The sequence below is a fragment of the Hesperophylax consimilis genome, chromosome 13 (genome assembly GCF_061612785.1).
Source record: "Hesperophylax consimilis isolate HC1 chromosome 13, BYU_Hcon_1.0, whole genome shotgun sequence".
In the NCBI taxonomy this organism is placed as follows: Eukaryota; Metazoa; Arthropoda; class Insecta; order Trichoptera; family Limnephilidae; genus Hesperophylax; species Hesperophylax consimilis.
Genome location: NC_142848.1, coordinates 27,142,971 through 27,163,426, shown reverse-complemented (window position 1 = coordinate 27,163,426; position 20,456 = coordinate 27,142,971). Strand labels below are relative to the sequence as shown.

Sequence of the window (20,456 nt, the reverse complement as noted above, 5' to 3'; positions counted from 1 at the left end):
TTCGAGTGCAGTAAGAAAGCGTGATACCGATTCCATATACAAATTTCTATTGGCGCCCGTACATGGCGCGGGAGCGGTGTTGTATCTTCCATTGCTCGCAATCTTCTGGACCCGGCTATTGTCTATTCTTTACCGACCCGTGAGGAAGTGCGATAATTTCTGCAAACATTTATTTTTGTTGTTGTTTTAATTTGTGACTATACTGCTGTTGAGGAACATTGATTTATTGAACAGTTGAAATTTGTTGAAAAATGAGTCGTGATAAGTTTTTAATACTTTCTATTTTACCCAATAAACAATTATTGTTTTTATGTTTTATAAAAAAATCATCTTTTAAGTTCATATTATCTACGAGCTGTGTTGACTTTGTGCGCAAAAAATATTTTGTTGAATAGAGTAGGTACCCACCTACTCATTCCAGATCAGTCAGTCAATTCGGCTGACTTTTGACATTTCAATTTAGTAAAGTGGGCGCCGGTTAATGTGATCAAATGTCACGAATTTATTTAGTTATTTTATTAAAATTTACATATTAATTGCTTTTGCAAAAGCCGTTAACAACCAAATAAAAGTCCGACAGTAAAGTTGTTACCTACATTAATAACTCACGTCCTACATCAAAAGGACTTCCTACAATAGGGCTCTGTCCGTTTTTTGTAACACACTTTAAATGCATCTGTAACATATGTGTAGATGTTATTAGAATATTATACTGCCCTGAAGAAGCTACCGTAGTAGGAATACCTGGTCGGCAATAGGTATAAAAAACAAAAGTGATGTTTACAAAGTTTTTGGTTTTATTTTAAACTTGTTTTACCCCGCCACGCGCTACTGTGGCTCAGTCTGTCTGGGAAGATAGAGAAACAACAGCGCGTGTTGCTTTTACGTCCAACAGATGCTGACTATTTTGGAAAAAAAAAGTTTTTACCTGTCAAAGATGAAATCTATATAATAAAAGTATATATAAACATACGAGTATTCGAATGCAAAGTTGTGTCAAAATTTCAAAGCAGTCGGTAAAGAACTTTGGGAGACTTAAGATTTTGAACAAACGAACATTGCTCGACTTTTTTTTAATGTCTATAAATATAAAAAGGAAAAAAATCTAAATAATCCCTATCAAAATGTGTTGCGTAGTATAGAAGAACTAAGCCCACGAATATACCGATGGGGATAGTGACTTTATTTTAGTACAATAGATAGAGAAGTTTAAGGCGAAGCTAAATGACAAATCATTATTTTGATTAATCTTTATAACGAATTGGTGGACATTATGAATACCAAAAAATATGTTTTAGATAAATTGAAGGTTTTACTATCGCTTCGCTTGATAAGATTACAAATAAAAAAATAAATTACTCAATAAAAAATATAAATGCAAACTACTAAAAAATTTTTTTTCAATAGAAATGTATAAACTAATGGAAACAACTTAAAAAAAATACAGTATTATAGCCAAGATTATCTGTGACAGTTTCACTTGATTAATTTTTTTGCTTTCGTATAAGATTATTTACAAAATAAATAAAAACCAGGTTTTTGCTTGAAATCGAACGTTTCTAGACTCCGTTTGTAAAGCGATTTTAATGCCTATTACCTACGATAAGAATATACACATTTTTGGTTTGTAGCTTCTTCTTAATAGAGATGTCACATCACAAAGAAGATATTTTGACAAATAACTTTCATCATATAATTATTTTAGAGTTTATTATAAAGTCGAATAATAAGATCGACTCATGCTGTACGCAAGTAATCTAATAGTATTAGTACTGTGTTTTCATCAATATACTAAATACAATAAGATACCTATTTTATTTGGTTTTACGACCATCTTAGCATTTAAATTGATTGTATGAACAATAAACCTATTGAACTATCGAAAAATATTCTAAGCTATTTAGCATGTAGTAGTGTAAAACGGATTAGCTGAATATGAAACAGTATTAGTAAAACAAAGTAACGTTAAAAATATTAGCTAAAAAACACTGTAAGACAAATAAATAAAACAACACAACCTATACGCTACTATAGTCTTTGTTTCCACAAAGTGCTGGTATAGATTACGCTTAGTTCTATAAATGGAGTCAGTAAATATAACAATAGTACCTCCAAACATGTTGCCTAAATCATGTATCCTATTGGTTAGTAAGTTTGTCCGATAGTTGGTAGTTTATGTGTCACAGAAAAGCTACATTTTGTCTCGTGTTCCTAGTCGGTACATAGAATTTAATAGTGGCGACGATGGCGGTGCTGTCAATTAAGTTGCTAATGACTCTATGTAATACAACTAGGTCTGATTTTTTTTAAACTTTCAGACAGCTTCATTATTCTTGCAATTGATTTATTAAACTTAAATAATAAATGTGTTCAGTTGGAAATTTGAGCTTAAAATTTTTTATACCTACAAAATTTGTGTTGAACTTGTTCTATATTATATTATTTAAAATTGCTTTAACATTATAACTACAATGATTTAAAAATAGTTAGATTTTTTTGATAATATACGGTAATATACGTTCTGTGTCATGAATGTTGATGAAAGTAAGCGGTTGATCCTATTAACCATTTAGCACACTAACCGGGCCTGCTGTAATATAAATCATGAAATGTGTTGCCCAATTTTCTCAATTGACTTTTTTGACATTACTTTATTAGATGGATATTTTATTAATAGATATACGATACGTTCGCAGTTAACTTATGAGATGGTATTTTTCATAGTTAATTAATTTTCAGAATAACAACACAAATATTTTGATTTATCAATACAAGTGTGACGCCTAATTAAGCCTAATTCTAATCTCAGTGTAAGTGTGACGCCTAATTGAGCCTAATTCTAATCTCAGAGTAAGTGTGACGCCTAATTGAGATTAATTCTAATCTCAGTGTACGTGTGACGCCTGATTGAGCCTAATTCTAATCTCAGAGTAAGTGTGCGCATAATTGAGCCTAATTCTAATCGCAGTGTAAGTGTGACGCCTAATTAAGCCTAATTCTAATCTCAGTGCTGCAGTACAAGTTAAGCCATCTATTTGAATGAACTAACTGAAGCTAAGCGTTAAACTGTCAAAGTGGGTAGAGTTTTGTTTGTTTGTTGGTAGAAAGTGATAATTCGACGGCCGCCGTGGTCGAGGGTAAGGCTCTCGACTAGCAAGCCGGAGGTCGTTGGTTCAAATCCCGGAGTGCCCAAATAAACTTTATTCGATTAATTTGTAACTTCATTTCACGATTTATTCTTATTATTATTATTATCTGATGGCATCCGTGATCGAGTGATAATGCTCTCGAATAGCAAGCCGGAGGTCTCCCGCTGTGCGCAAGTAAAATTTATTTAATTTGTGTTATCACAGAAAGTAATCATTTAAAATAATTGTGTAAACCTTCAATCTTTTAAAAAGTACATCAAATCTTGGCTAAAAAACACTGAACTAGATATTTTTTTCTTATAAGTTTTAGCAAAGCTATCTGTAACATTTATATCCATGTAGAGATTATTTTTTATTATTTCACATACATAAAAAACAGCGGATATATTTTGATGTTTGTAATGCTTTGTCTGCTAATTCACTTTTTAAGATGTCTTCTTTAAAAACTAGTATTTACCTTATTTTTTGTGTTATTATAAAACTTTTGCATATTTCATGATTTAGTTTCTTGTCTTGCATCTCTACAGTAACTCTTTTAAAATAACTTAAATTTATATTTGATATTGTATCTCCACTTAAACCATATAAATAAGATAAAAATACTTATAATACCCACACTCAGGCTTCGCCTTCGTGAGATTTTTTTTAAATTATGTACATTTATTTCAATATTTTTTTTACATTTTTCAATATTTTATGTAACCATGTATGTATAAAAAAAAATCAATAATAAAAATATATGTAGCATATTTGTGGTACGTTACAGTATGGAAGATACTCTCAGTATCGCCCTGGTGTAAAACCGCCACTCAGAAATGAAACGTTGCTTGAAATGGCTTTGGGCGTGTTTGGTGACCAGATCTGAATAGCCAGGTACTCCTTCCCCTCCCCACTACCTTCAGCCTTACAACGTACCCCAATTGGGGATGCCATAGTCTCACTGCTCTAGACGTTTGGGTGCAGTCGGGACTATTGTACGGTTTCACGTTAAAAAAAACATGTTAAAGAATAAACTATCCAAGTAGTTAGATTTTATATGTTAATCTATTTATTAAGATGATACATTATTTTTTTAAGCCTCCATAAATTTTTATGGTTTATTCTGCTCTCCCCCATTTTTCTGTACGTTTTTTAATGCCCTACTCAAAATATAAGTATACATCCTTATTACTAGCATTACCCTTTGTCCTTCTTTTATTATTTCTTATTTGTTGAATGGCAACCTATTTCTTCAAATATCCGAAATAACGTTAAAGAATAAACATAACAATTCCTTGTTAATTTTTCTTTAGTTTTTTCTTCTCAAATATTTCTGGATTAAAACCTCTGTAATCGTATTCTTTAATCTCTACAATATATCTTTATTGGTGACGTGAACCCGGCATTGGTCGAGGACTTATAATCTTTAGATGTACAATTCCGTAGCACATTATTTTGATGTATCTCATAAGATTTAGGCAGCGTTGGCAATGAAAGCGCCCGAAAATATTTTTTTTACGATTAAAAAACATAGATTTTTCTCTACTTTCTACAAATATAATATATATATTATCTACATAAACCTCCCGGAAGAAAGTCTCTAAATGATTAGAAGAACTAAGCGCACAAACAGACAGACGCGGATATCGACTTGTTTTCAGACTATTTAGAGACATTAAAATGTTTTATCTTTAATACTAGCAGTTCTGTGGATGTCTTCGTGAAATTTTGATAACTCCAACAAAATCTACTTTATTTTTTTTTTATAAATAAAACATCACTAAACACTCTAACTGGAGTTTATGGAGTCGTATTATAAAAGCAGGCTTTGATTTCAACCAATATATTTATAGTTGTGTGAATGTGTAAAAATATTAACTAACATATATGACCCTTGTTTTTGCCGGCGTGTTAAGTATGTTAAGATTAAAAAACGTATCAAACAGCATTCAAAATACAGCGCCGCACAGTGGGCTGAAAATCGCCTTTCATAGAGATAGAGACTTGAATTATCTAGGGTATTTTTTTTGGCTAGAAATGGATTCTGATGATCAATTACTATGCTATAAAATTTCGTATGAAGCAATTGCGTGTACAAATGAAGAACATCATTTAAAAAAAAATTGTATGGCACTGACATTAAAAATGAGGCTATCTCTGGAATCATAAGGTTTATCATTATATCCTTACACACAGATATACTACTATTTATTTTTATTTTTTTGACATACTTCGTATTGTGGCGCAATTGCGATTTTTTTTTAAATCCTCGAAGTTGAAAAAAAAACTTTTTTTTGTTGATGATTCATTTTAATGCTTAAATGCTTTACATATGAGTATGCTTTGTCTAGTTTACAATATTTTATTTACACTGCAAGCCTACTCATATACCCTACTCGCGCCTAGTTGCGCCACAATACGAAGTATGTCAAAAAAATACAAATAAATAGTAGTATATCTGTGTGTAAGGATATAATGGCCAACCTTACGTTTCCAGAGATAACCTCATTTTTAATGTCAGTGCCATACAATTTGTTCTTAAAAAAATGATGACTCCTTCATTTGTACACGCAATTGCTTCATACGAAATTTTATAGCATATCAGATCAGCAGAATCCATTTCTACCCAAAAATATAAAAATAAAATTATTTTATCTGTTAATATCATAAATAATAATTTTTATACAGTTTTTTTTTTAGTTAATTGGTCATTATTTATTATTAATAAAATAAATTGACGAGAGTTAAAAAATAAATGTAACATATTCTATGCGTGACCCATTATTTCCGTGACTGGTTTTTTAATCACCTCCCTGGCTCCCTTGTAACATGATATCATGGCTTCCGAATAAACAATGTATTATTTTATCAGCTTAAAACTGATACGTCATAAAATATCAGTTTTTTTATTATTATTTGTTTTGTGATTGTAACACATTATCTCAATTTAGCGCACAAATTTCAGCAGAAGTTTTTGATAAATTCATTATTGTTTAATTTTGTGTCTATTCTTGTACTTTTTAAATTACTGAAGAATTGGGAAACAAGCCAAACGCTAAATATTTGTCACATGACAACGGGTCGCTTCTTCGACTTGCTCTAGAGTTCAACAGCTCGGCTGTGGAACGATTTATATGGGTCTCTTTAAGACCCATGTTGACTCCTTCCTCTCCTAAAAAAGACCCTCCACACAGCATCCCTAAAGGTGACATAGGCCCTGAGGGAAATTATTTTCCTCAATGCCTCCCGTGAGGAGTTAATGTAAACAAAAATACTGCTCGCAAATTTCATTGTGAATTTCCATTGACATGTAACATACTTCCTTTAAATATTTATTTTTTAAGAATATGAAATACGTTATTTTCGAAAATAATCTCTATTCAGACGCTGAGTTGAAAAGTATTTATCTGAAATTCTCTCTAAAAAAATCACAAAGTGTGCTCCGGAAATAATAAAAAAACATATCTGGTTATTTTATTTCATATATTGTTGTAAAGAGTATGAAAAAGTCACAGTGTTTCTTTAAGGCAATGCACTACGTAGCAATGCAAAATAATGTGTTTTTGTTTTTAATATTTGGTCGCCTAGTAATGTTTCAGATGCTTTAAATAAATACCGTGAGTATAATACATCTTGGCCTTTGAAATAATCGAGTATTTTTTACATAAGTCTTTTTATAAGCCCAGAAAAAAATAATTTATAAGGCCTATGAAACTGCTTTAAAAATATTTAAATATTTGTGCCTGAACATCCACAAAATAAAATAAAAGGCACTTTTTGGCCATGTTTTTTTCTCGCCTAAATCAAAACAGTGTTAAGCGGGAATTTAAGCCTTATTGCCATCTACGTAAGGAGTGTTATTGATGACGGCTCGATTCAAAATATTACACGACGTAGTGCATCGCCTTGATTGCTATTTAACTCATATGTCAAGAGCTCGATTTTAAATAAGGCGTGCATATTTGAGCAATATTGTGACGTTTATTGTTCCTAAACGGGATATTTTTGCCTAGAGTGTTGCGCTAGGAGAACCTGTGCTGAGGTATTCGCATGTATTGGGAAAGAGTTAATATGCCGTCATAAGTAAAAACACATCATTGTCCTTGAGGTTCCCAAGAAGGATACTGTGGTTTTATCGATAGCGGCAGTAATGTATACATAATAGGTTAATAGTTGTTACATCATAATGTTACATATTACATAGACATAGTTTCGTGGAATAAAAGGAATACTACATGAAGTGTACTTAAAAATACAGCTAAGACGAAAGAGAATAAAACAAAACAGAAGTAGATTATACTCAATGCTAGTATTTAAAATGCAGGGTATTTAAAAAATTACCGAATAATTATACAGCAATAATCTATTTAGCAGAACTAAAAACATAATATACATGCCAATTAAAATGTGTTATGTTTGGTTTGGTGTGGTTTTCATTGTGGTACATATACATTTGTGAACCGAAACGCGAGCCGAGTCGCGAATTACGGGAAAGAAACAAAGCAACTGCAAGCGGCGTTTACTTTCCCGTAAAGCTGCTGCCAGACGCAAAGCTCACATCAAAAGTTAATGTACAGCGCATCATCTTTTCTACCGACACACGACGCTGTCAAATATTTCTTCCTATGATAGGAGAGGGGGTCAGTTGAATTCGAGAGCGGCCGAGGAACATAATTTCATCTGTCAAAGTGACAACTTTACTTACTGACAGCTTGAGCACGTTTTCGAAATGGATGATACTTGTCGCCTATTGCTGGATCTGTTGGACAGCTCATCCTCAGATGATGATGCCGCCAACTATATAATTATAAATGCTATTTATAAACTTTTTAGATTTTAAACAATCTGCGCGTAAATAGCGCATTTTCACATAACCTGACATAACCTCTCCGTCGAATCAGGAAATTCGCAGTTCGCACGCCGATCGACGAAAGCGACATATAATAAATTATTGTAAAATAAGCTCAACTTTCGTCCAAGCCGTCCAACTTTTATCAAAAAACCGAATGATATTACCATATAAACATACTGAGATTAAAAATATGATTAATTTTGAAAGGGCGAAAATTTGTTTACTTCAAATTCAAATATTGATTATATTTATATTTTAAATATATGTTAAGTATGTTTGCCAAATAAAGTTTTTTTTTATGTTTCTAAATTTACTAGCACACATGACGATATGAGCTAACATAATAAATAAGAAATGCATTATTAGGCTGCTTATGTCATGGCTGTCAAAGGGAACACGGAACTTAGTTGGTAGCTCCGTAATTAAAATGACCCCCTCTCCTTTTTACGGCGGAGAGGGGGACGTATAACTTTTCAAATATCGCGTCGGGAGCGGTTACGTAAAATAAATTCGGTTAGCGAAGTTCAGAACCACACTTATAGCGCGTTATCTTTTTACGTGTGTCGGGTCTGTATGGGATTGTATGGCGAGCGCTATTGTGCTTTATATTATCTGTTGATGTGAGCTTTACGTGTGGCAGCACCATTAGTTGAGGATCAGCACGGCAGTTTGGCTCGCGTATGTATACGTAGCATTATAGTGCAATCCGCAGTGCTGTTTATCTTAGTAATAGTAATGGCAATATAATATCTGAAACAATTTAAAACTTTTTTCCATCTATTTTAATTTTTTACGCTTTCCTGTTTCAGCTTCTTACAGCCATCTTCGGACTGGTACAATTATCCCTTAAACCATGGTTTATATACTCAAAATTTTGTGGAAGGGAGGAGGGTTAACTGTGGTTTTATACAATGATTTTATTACAGTTATATAAATTTTTAATCTTTGTTGCTATATCGTGTTACACAGCTGAATTTAAAATAATTTGGCGATAACCAACAGACTGTAATATTATGAAGATGACTATTGCACATAAGCAATATAACGCATTACCTAGTAATCTAAAACTTCCGGCAACGAACAAAATAAAATTGGCAAAAGTTCTTAAAAGCTATTTCCTCAGCAGTTTTATTAATGATTAATTTTTTCATTCTTTCTTTGGAACTCCAAAATAACTTTTGCGTTTATTTATTTTAATGCATCTATGTTGTCTTGAATAATACATTATGATTTATTATTTTGTAATGTATTATTTTGTAATAAATAAATAAAATAGTCTTAATCTAAAACTGGTAACGGTCAAATATTTAAAAAAAATAAGTTGAATAAAGATTTTAATTATTTCAATATGTCGTTATAATGGAATTCCACCACGAATTGTCAGTATAGTTGATAGAAATATTAATGGCAATATACATATATATTACACAATCAATTGGCCTGTAATAGCCAGTAGTGGCAATCCTCTTGATTGAAAGGTGGCTCCCAATTCAATATTGCGTTGACTGCGCCATTGATAGATACTTCGCCCGGGGACTATTATCTATGGGAATTATTATTACTCGTCGTCACATGTTTCCTGTACACGTACAATACTGCACCAGCGATATAGGAAATCGTAGGTAACCCCTCCCCACTAGTATAATGTTACAAAGTACAACATATATCTAATTATTGAAGACAATATTAGCGATTTCTAAACGAAAATCTGAAACAGAAAAATCAGAAAAGGATACCGTCACATCTAGGACTCGAACCCAGGACTCTTGCCTTGCCGGGGCACCGCTCTACCACTGAGCTAATAAGCACATTTTTCTGTTTCAGATTTTCGTTTAGAAATCGCTAATATTGTCTTCAATAATTTAATATTACAATTTGAGGTTTTACTCAATAAAGTTATTCCAAAAAATAAACAATATATATCTACAACGGAAATGCGAAAAGGCGTTACCGACAAATTATTTAAAAATTTGTTAATAATACAGTTTTTTTTAGAATTTTTCTCTGATCACATTAATTACCAAAAGATATTATTAGGTTACTACAAGATAGAAAATCTTTTAGTAACCCAATAATAGCATAAATACGCTGATTACCTGATAGCCCAATTCGCACGCAACTATAGCCTATTTTATTATTATTACAGTGCAGAACTGTGAAAAATCACGGGATATTATAATTGTAGGATTTGTTAAGCTGAAATTATTTATAAAAAAAAAATTGCCTTTCAAGGGAAGAAATTTACCTATCGGATGTAAGTAAGTATGAAAAATTACTACATTTATCCAGTGACATAAAAATACAAGACGCGTTATATTCATATTAATCTTACAATATTTGTAGCACCACTTACGAAAAGGATAGCGATTCAATGAATATGTATGTGAACGGGCCGTTAAAGTATGTCATTTTTTTAAAAATTACCTTCACAGAGGAGTTCTTGACGATAATAATTGCCCTCAGGGCCTTTGTAATCTTTGGGGATGCTGTGTGGAGGGTCTTTTTGAGGAGAGGAAGGAGTGAAGGAGAGAAGGTCTCGTCAAGGTACTCCAGAACGAGTCGTAGAAGCGACTCGTTCTCATGTGACAAATGTCAACCATGTACATATGTTGGGCGCGCGTTTGATGTGTTTCCCGACTATGCACCGGAGACGAAGAGATCAATGACGCTAGTTCTTCAGAGCATTTCCCGTTGTAATCAAAATAATAAAAAAAACATTTCGAATAGAATCACGGTTGAAGAAGAAGAGTACAAATAAATGTAAATGAAACATGAAACAGAAAAATAAAAAAGGTAATGGTCTCAACTGGGAATCGAACCCAGGATCTCATTAAAAAAACGCTTCTAACCACTCGGCCATTTGGACCTAATTATAAGTAATTAGCTTGGATAGTAAATCTTATATTTCAAATTCAGAATTAACAATATTATATGCCACTAATTTTTCCCATATTGTTTGTTACCTACATAGTGTCTCGAATAAACATATCCGATTTTTATTTATATGTGAGACCTATTGACTTTTTTCTAAAAGTCTAAATGAATATTCAATTTTTATTGCAATTACTTTTATATTTATCCCAGACACTATCTAGATTACAAACAAATTCTTTCAAAAGTTAAAAGAAAAGTTATTCCAATAAAAAAAAAAAAAATATGATTAACTAACGTTTATCAGACAAGGTTTTATGCGTAGCATAAATGATAACAAATAATTATAAGCAATAATTAGTCATCCGAAATACTAATACAAATTGAAAAAATCTATCGGATAGATATCTAATAATATTTGACAAGTCAAAAATATTTCACCAATAAATGAAGATATATGTCTCGACGCCATCTAGTGAGAAATTCAGCACTAACAAAGCCTTTCCTACAAAAATAAAGTTGGTTGTTTACAGGTGAAAAAATATATTGAGGTACTAGTACATATTGAATCATTTGGCGGGTTGGAAATAAGCCGACATAGCTCAGTGGATACAGAGCACCTGACCGGACATCAGAAGGCACGGGTTCAATTCCCGTTGGCGGCATTTATTTTTACTCGGGAGATATTTTCAATTTGTTTTAGTATTTCGGATGACTAATTATTGTTGTTATTGTTGTTAAAAAAAGAATTATTAATTCATAAAATTATTTTGATTCTTACTTTATTTTATGTCTCATATGATGAGTAGTTCGTATTTTGAAAATTAAAACCTTAATTAGTATTAAGCATTACGCAGGATTATTTCACATTACTTACTTACCCACACACAAACAACCGATTTTGTACGTTTAATCGGTAAGTGAAATATTGCACTATGAGCCTTTGGGATAATACATGAATTTGGGAATGTTGTGAGGATGAAGCAAGTGACGAGGGGAAAGATATTTGAAAAAACAAGATATATGTTGCTTAGTAGCTGTTAATTGATGGTTTTTGATTGTATGATGTATGTTAACGACTCTGTTTTCCTTTTTTCAGGTAAGAACATTCCGCAGTTCTCTTTATTTGACTTCTTCGTTGCAGATTTTATGGTAAGTAGGATGCAACATCTTTTTCGTCGGTGTATAATTAATTTACAATAAAAGTATTCAAGATCACTCTACCCTCCTAAAGACTGTGAACGATAGCGCATGGTCATAAATGAGACATAAAAGCCTCCTATTTAAGGATATGTACAATTTAAATTGCGCTATTCAGGTTTTTTAAAACTTTTTTTTAAATGTGAAACCGCACAAGAGGCCCAAATGCTCCCAACCGTCTCGAGCCAGTGAGACTATGGCATCTTCAATTGGGGTATGTTGTGGGGGTTGAAGGTAGTGTGAAGGGTAAGGAGATTGTAAAGAGAAAAATAGGAAAGTACCTGGCTATTCATATCTGGTCACCGAACACGGCCAAAACCGTTTTAAGCAACGTTTCAATCCTGAATGTTGGTCTTATAACAAGGGCGATATTGAGAGTATCTTCCACTCTGGAACGTGCCGCAAATATGCAATATACTATTTTAAAATTAGTAAATTGTAAAATAACACAAATTAATCAAATAAAATTTACTTGCGCACGTCGGGATTTGAAAACGCGACCTTCGTCTAAATAGTCGAGAACTTTACCCCTCCACCATGAAGGCCGTCAGATGGTGGAGGCAATATTTTAAAAAAAGCGCAATAAAAAATGGCCAAATTTAAATATTAGTCAACAAAATTTTCACCCTTTTTCTAAAGATTACAATTCGTTCGAACGGAGGCATTCAAATACAATATTGGATTGAACAGTCCGTTCAATATTGTATTTAAAACCAAACTATTTATTCGTATTCATGTTGCATATGTACGGGCGCAAACAAATACATAATTTGTCTTAATATTGTAAAGCAATACCTTGAGAAAAGCGTAATTTAATAAAATAAATTAATTAACGCCATCTATGAATACGTAGAATATAACGAGTGTCGTGTTTAACCTTAAAGGCATTGTTTCGGTAAGACAGAAATCCTGGGTTCAATTCCCAGTTGCAACGGTTACCTTTTAATTTTCTGTGTCTTGTTCTGTATGATGTTTGTTTATCTCCATAGACATATTCTTCAATGATTAAATATTACGTTTATGGGAATTAGGTAACCTTCAAAAGTAATTCCAAATAAATGAAACACACTATACCAACTCCTGTAATATTATTTATCAGCGACCCACATGAAGCCGCACGAGACGAGCTCCACAATAAACTCCTTTGTGACAAACGGATATTAGCATTGCGTCATCGCATACTATTAGACACATTACTGACTACAAACTATTATTATAAAATATTTACACGCTAATAAGGCAAAAGGAAACAACTAAATTATAATATTTTTTTAAACAATTCTATTTAAATTTCACTTTTGTTTTCGGTAATGATTGATGGTTTCATATCTTGGAAGGGTAAAATAACCCACTTCCTGGCATTCGATAGAGCTGAAACTCGGCAGATTGACTCGTTTTCGATGACAAAGCATTCTATATTTCGGTGGTAACCACGTTTACACACGCGGATAAATACGCATTCCTCTGAAATCGGATGACATTACAGCAGTTAATATACGAAACAAATGTGAGCCCTACCCTATCGGCATTTGGCGAGGTTTTACGTATACCCTGACAATATTAGATGGCTCGGGTTACATATACCCTGACAATATTAGATTGCTCGGGTTACGTATAACCTGAAAATATTAGATTACTCGGGTTACGTATAACTTGACAATATTAGATTTCTCGGGTTACGTATAACCTGAAAATATTAGATTACTCGAGTTACATATAACCTGACAATATTAGATTGCTCGGGTTACGTATACCCTGACAATATTAGATGGGTCTGGTTACATATACCCTGACAATATTAGATTGCTCGGGTTACGTATACCCTGACAATATTAGATTGCTCGGGTTACGTATAACCTGAAAATATTAGATTACTCGGGTTACGTATAAACTGAAAATATTAGATTACTCGGGTTACGTATAACCTGACAATATTAGATTGCTCGGCTTACGTATAACCTGAAAATATTAGAATACTCGGGTTACGTATAACCTGACAATATTAGATTTCTCGGGTTACGTATAACCTGACAATATAAGATTGCTCGGGTTACGTATAACCTGACAATATTAGATTGCTTCCTACCACCATCACAATGAGGTGAAAATGCGGATTGTGCAATGGTGAACTTATTATCTCATCTTCCTCTTCAAAAATCTTTGGTACCAACATTAAAATATTCATGTACAAGCTATTGAAAGAAAACAAAATAAATTCTTACGTTTTCTAAGTTTTAAAATGAATATTCCAGCAAATTCGTTGAAGTACAACACTTTTCTCTAGAAGAATTATCACTGACTTGGTATTTCTATATAAAATTCTAAATGATGCGTATGATAGTCCAGAATTGCTTCCATTGATAAGCTTTCTGATTCCACTAGAAGTTGGGATTTATTTCAGTGGAGAAATTCTGGGACCAACTAAGTGGACATTTTAATTTATCAATAAAAAAAAACAAAATGTTATTTTTGAGGCTCTTCAATTATCTATAATAACTGTGTTTAATTATTAAATATTTATAAGTATTAACTATAAATATATATAGTAATTACCAGAGATGTGCTTTATTTCAAATAAATCCATTTCAAATGGAAATGCAAAATGTAAAATGGGTATTTTCCATTTTGCATTTTAAATGCTTTTCTCAATGCATTTTCCATTTTAAATGCTTTTTTGCAACATTCTTCCTACTATCTCCACTAATCTTTTTTTCATAAGCCCCAAATATCAGTCGGTCCTCAACATCGCTATGAGAGATAATTTATATTTATCAAGTTGCTCCCTGGTAGGAGCCCTGGCAATTGAGTGATACCATTACAAAAAATACTGATTCAAATACTGAACATGGGGCCATGACGCTGTAATATTAAATGTTAGATAGCAGTTTCTATGTTTTTACGTTGGCAACATTAGTACCGCGCAAATTTTTTGTAGTTTCATAATCTGTAGTCGTTTTGTTTTTGGATTTACCATCATGTAATATGTTTGTTCTACATTGATGTCTATTATTAAATGACAAAATTGTTTTAAAATTCTATAATTATTTTAATTTTTTGACCTGAGAAACCATTTTGCATTTACAATGCATTTTGAAAATGGGTATTTTGCATTTTGCATTTGAAATGCTTTTCTAAAAACCATTTTGCGGAAAAGTTTTGACCCATTTCCATTTTGCATTTCAAATGGTTTCGGGTACCCATTTTGCACATCTCTGGTAATTACGTACAGTATGTAATTACTATTCATCTGTAAAAGTCCCTAAAAACGATATTAATAAATAAATAACCAGGGCAAAAAGCGAAAATATCCTGATTACTCCCAGTTTGAACACATTCTTTGGACAGAGAAATAATAAATTCCATGCTATAAAATTGTTCAATGCTCTACCAAATGAAACCAAAAAAATAAACGAAATGAGTATATTTAAAACAAAAGTCAAAACATGGCTTAGAGATCAAAGTAATAATCAACTTACAAACATTATGAAGACAATGTAAAGACAATTCAAAACTAAATACAAAAATTTAAGAAAAACTACAGGCCGCCTCAGAACAGGAAACCCTAGTGAGGAGGACTGTGAAAAAAATACAAAAAATATACTTATATTATACTTTAAACCTACATAATGTACAAATTTTGCCATTGATATTAATAAATAAAAAAAAAAAAAAAAAAAAAATAACCATACACAAATAAAAGTGAGAACGGCTTTTTTAGCAAGATACTGTTAAAATTTTAGCTGCATAATCATTTCCCAGTAAAATATGTAGTCTTTCAGAATATATCTGAACAGGTGTTCACGCAGGTGCCCTTGTCCGAATAAATATAATGGACGAGATGTGAAAATATTGTAATTTAAAAAAACAGGTGTTTCGACTTCCTCATAAAATATTCGTGCCTTACTGACTTTTGTATGAAATTTGTCAGTAGTTAGCATTCGTTGTAGGCCTTCAGTCCAATTTTTAACAGGAAAACGAACAATGTAATCATATTGTTAATAAATAAACAATATTTCATATCGGTAAGTTTTCTCCGTAAATATTAAAAATTACTTATGAAGTAGCAATGTTTAGTAACCAGATCTGAATAGCTAGGTAATTTCCCATCAAATTCCCCTCCCACCACCTTCAGCTTCTACGTATATTCACTCGATTAATTCATAATCCAAGTAGCGATCCACTGAAAACAATTAAAAAAAACATTTACTAAAAGTGAGGTTGTTCCCTTTTACCTTCTAACAGTTGAAGTACATAATACATATTTGTAATAGAAAAAAAGGATAACATTATTATTTGGTTGCATTTTTATCAATCATCGTATTCATCACTGGATTTTTTTCTGAAAACCCACTTTTTTAACAATATATTCATGTAGAATATTTGTGTTCACTTAATCAGTAGGTTAAAGTATTATATTATTAAATGCACAGACGCGTCATACTGTTAGTCCGTAATAGGGAGAATGCGTGTGTAAATTCGGATGAGCAAGTAACATCATTTTTTAATTGCCTTCTCTAAACTTATATATTTTTTTAGTTTGTTTTTAAATTTTTGCAAGTTCGTCGATGGTTTTATGGGCAAACCTTTTTACTTGTAGAATTTTCCCGATTGCCCACAGTTAAAATCAATATCATTGAAGAAGAAGATAATACTAATAAATTTAAACGAAACATGAAACAGAACAAAACATAGAAAAATAAAAAAAGATAGCGATCTCAATTGGGAATCATAGAAAAATAAAAAAAGATAACGATCTCAATTGGGAATCATAGAAAAATATAAAAAATATAACAATCTCAATTGGAAATCATAGAAAAAAAATAACGATCTTAATTGGGAATCATAGAAAAAAAAGACAACAATCTCAATTGGGAATCATAGAAAAATAAAAAGACAACGATCTCAATTAGGAATCATACAAAAATAAAAAAAGATAACGATCTCAATTGGGAATCATAGAAAAATAAAAAGACAACGATCTCAATTAGGAATCATAGAAAAATAAAAAGACAACGATCTCAATTGGGAATCATAGAAAAATTAAAAAAAGATAACGATCTCGATTGGGAATAATAGAAAAATAAAAAGACAACGATCTCAATTGGGAATCATAGAAAAATAAAAAAAGATAACGATCTCAATTGGGAATCATAGAAAAATAAAAAGACAACGATCTCAATTAGGAATCAGAAAAAAATTAAAAATATATAACGATCTTAATTGGGAATCAAGAAAATAATAAAAAAAGATGACGATCTCAACTGGGAATCGAAACCAGGATCTCTGTCTTACTGGGACATCTGTTGGATTCCCAGTTAAAACCTTTATCTTTTTGTTTTTCTGTGTCTTGTTCTGTTTTATATTTCGTTTATATTTGTTAGTATTATGTTCTTCAATGTTTTATTAAATTGATGGATATACAAAAGCTATTAAGAGAAGAATTTTTCCAATAAAAAATGAAAACCAATATCATTAACCGTCTACTAAGAAACCCAGAAACTTTCCATATTCCTTTCCAAACAACCAACTTAACCTTCACCTAACCTCTTGTGCGAATGTGTCAACTATATAATATTATAACATCCTCTATAACGATTCCGGACATATTTAGCGATGGCCCCCAGAACTTCACCAAATCGGAAAAATCAGAAAAAGATTCCGTCGCATCATAAAGATAGCTGCAAATAAAAGTATGCTTTGAGAAAGTGACGATAATATTGTTAGTTCTTAGTCGAAGTATGATACAGTTAAATAAGACCGAAGGGGATAGGGTCGAATCAGCCCAATGATATATTAATTAGCAATGCTAAAGTCCTGTGTTCAATTTCTAGATGTGACTGAATCTTTTCTGTTTCAAAATTTTCGTTTGAGAGTCTTCAATGATTAAAAAGGAACATTACTACCCAAACCCTGAAAGGGGTAGAATTGATTTTGGAAATAATTTTTATTCCAATGTTTTATTTGGATGTTGTGAAATAAATTAGAACACTTAGATATATCGATTTTCATTCCAGTTTACCCACTGATACTACTTAGCAAGGTCTAAATATTAATGTAAATGATAATAAATATTGATTAGCTACGAAATTAGGAATTGTACGCGATTTGTAGCCCGATATTAATTATGTTTTTATGTTCGACGTGTTATTCAGACCTGTGAATATTTTATGTATTAACTGATTAATAGAAAATGGAGTATCGATTGAGAAATGCCTTTTCTGGGATGTTGAAATTCGCGGGTTAATATTGAATAGATTTTTAATTATTTTGAAGCTACGTTTATTACAATTTTAACGACCACAAACACGGTTAACCCTTGATTTACCCGGTGACTTCATACATACCCAATTTACCTGGTGGAGTCCCCAGGACTCTCGAAAATATAATCTTTAATTTTACATGAAATAAAACACTTCTTAAAATGAAATGCTAGTTACATTTGTTTATTATTTGTTTTGGTTTTACAGTGGCATAGGTTTTTACTTAAAATTATAGAATCACGGCCTTTTATTAAGGAACTTCTAGAATATGGCACTTTTTGTAACAAAATTACAAGACCATAGTTAGAACAAAAAAGACCTTCCAATCACGGTTGGTGACGCAGTCATTGCTTATTTTTTTGTACAGCCAAGGCACACAGGCTTAGTACAACTATGGCAAATATATACAGTTTTCCTTTTTAGACGCGGTGGACACAGGTGACAATACTTTCTCTCATTCCGGGGAAAAAAAATTAAACATAAACACTGTAAAAAATACCGTAAATAGGCTAAAACGGTAACATTAATACCCCGGTGGAGTCCCATGGACTCCACTAGCGTAATTACTCACCTATCGAAGCCACACACATCGACGTCCGCTCTCCTTCTCGTGAAGGTACTGGAACGCACAATTTGTAATTCCAAAAACAAACGGTTTTATGAGCGCTGAAAGTTTTCAATGGAGTCCCAGGGACCTACCGGGTAAATCAAGGGTTAACAATCGAATAATTGCAGTTTATATTCGAATAATAACGATAGATAATCGATAAAAAACAAATTGAACATGCTCATTTCGATTTTCGGTGCATGGGTGGTGCAGTGATATTCCTGCGTAGTGGGTAAAAATTATTCGAATCCAATGAACTTTTAATTATCAAACTTGGATTGATGATAGTAAGTAAATAAATCAAATCAGAAAAGCTGTATAGTACGTACCAATATGATATTGTTAATTAATACCTAATTCTTTATTCGAAATTTGTATTTGTTTGTTAAAATGTTTGGCAGATGCTAATATGAATTAATAGAGTGATGATACATTACTGATACAACGCGCGTGATTTCACTGTACAAGGTCCAGTCGACATACTTTAGCGGCCCGTTCGTGTAGCTATTTCATTCATACACACATTATTTGAATTGTTATTCTTTTCATAAACACGCCAAACATTTGTACACGGTTGATTTAATGTATTCTATTATTAGTGTGATGTTTCAAGCTGTTTTGGTAATCTAATATCAAAATGTTATGATCACTTAGGTAGGCATCTATATTTGCAGTAGTTGAGGAAATATTTTGTCTGTTTGAGATGATATGGTCTATTAGAGAAGTAGAGGTATCTGTTACTCGTGTAGGATAGGATGTGTTACATATGAAACAGTTGTATGAGTGTTGATGTATTTAAGAGATGTATTATTTTTTTGAAGAATGTCAATGTTGAAATCACCAAAGATAAGGGTATCATCTATACAGTTATTTAAAATAGATTCATGATACATTAAGAATTCGTTAATGTTTGAGGTAGGCTTTCTGTTTATAACATAAATATTTAACGGTTTAAAATTTCTATTACGGATATATAATTGAAAACAATATGTATGGGAAATATGTATTTGAAAATTTTTTACGACTTCAATACGTTCATAATAAAATTATATGTTTAAATCAGAATTTTTCTCCGGTGAAATCGGTCCTTTCGGCATCGGATTATTGATATATTAAGTATTTTCGTGATTAAATAAAAACAATATTAGAAACATTATGTTAATTCACTTTTCAATCAAATTTTGGAATTATACACACGAGCGTATAAGTACGTATAGACGGGTATATACAAGTGTATAAATTACCTGCTGTAATATAGATAGAGGTGGTATATTGCTGAGTCTAGAAGCAAGCATTAATTGCACATTTTTTCTGTGTTCTTTATTCTGCCTTTGATTTTTTTCACCCTGCTTACTAGCGGATACCTGTTCTTTTTTTCTTTGTTGCCATATGCCTTTGCCTTTGTTGTTATATGATATTGGTCGGTTTTTGTATTGATTTGTTGATTATAAACGTACCTACATGTTATCTGGGTTATAAATGTGAGAATGTTGTCGATATATTTGGGGATTCCGTATTATAGGCCAGTACACATAGCG

At 31.9% G+C, this 20,456-nt stretch overlaps 1 protein-coding gene across 3 annotated transcripts in view; it reads left to right on the top strand.

The window, feature by feature from the left end:
- The window catches only part of fdl (beta acetylhexosaminidase fused lobes), a 326,351-nt gene that overhangs the window by 70,268 nt on the left and 235,627 nt on the right, over nt 1-20,456 (top strand). The window lies entirely within an intron of this gene.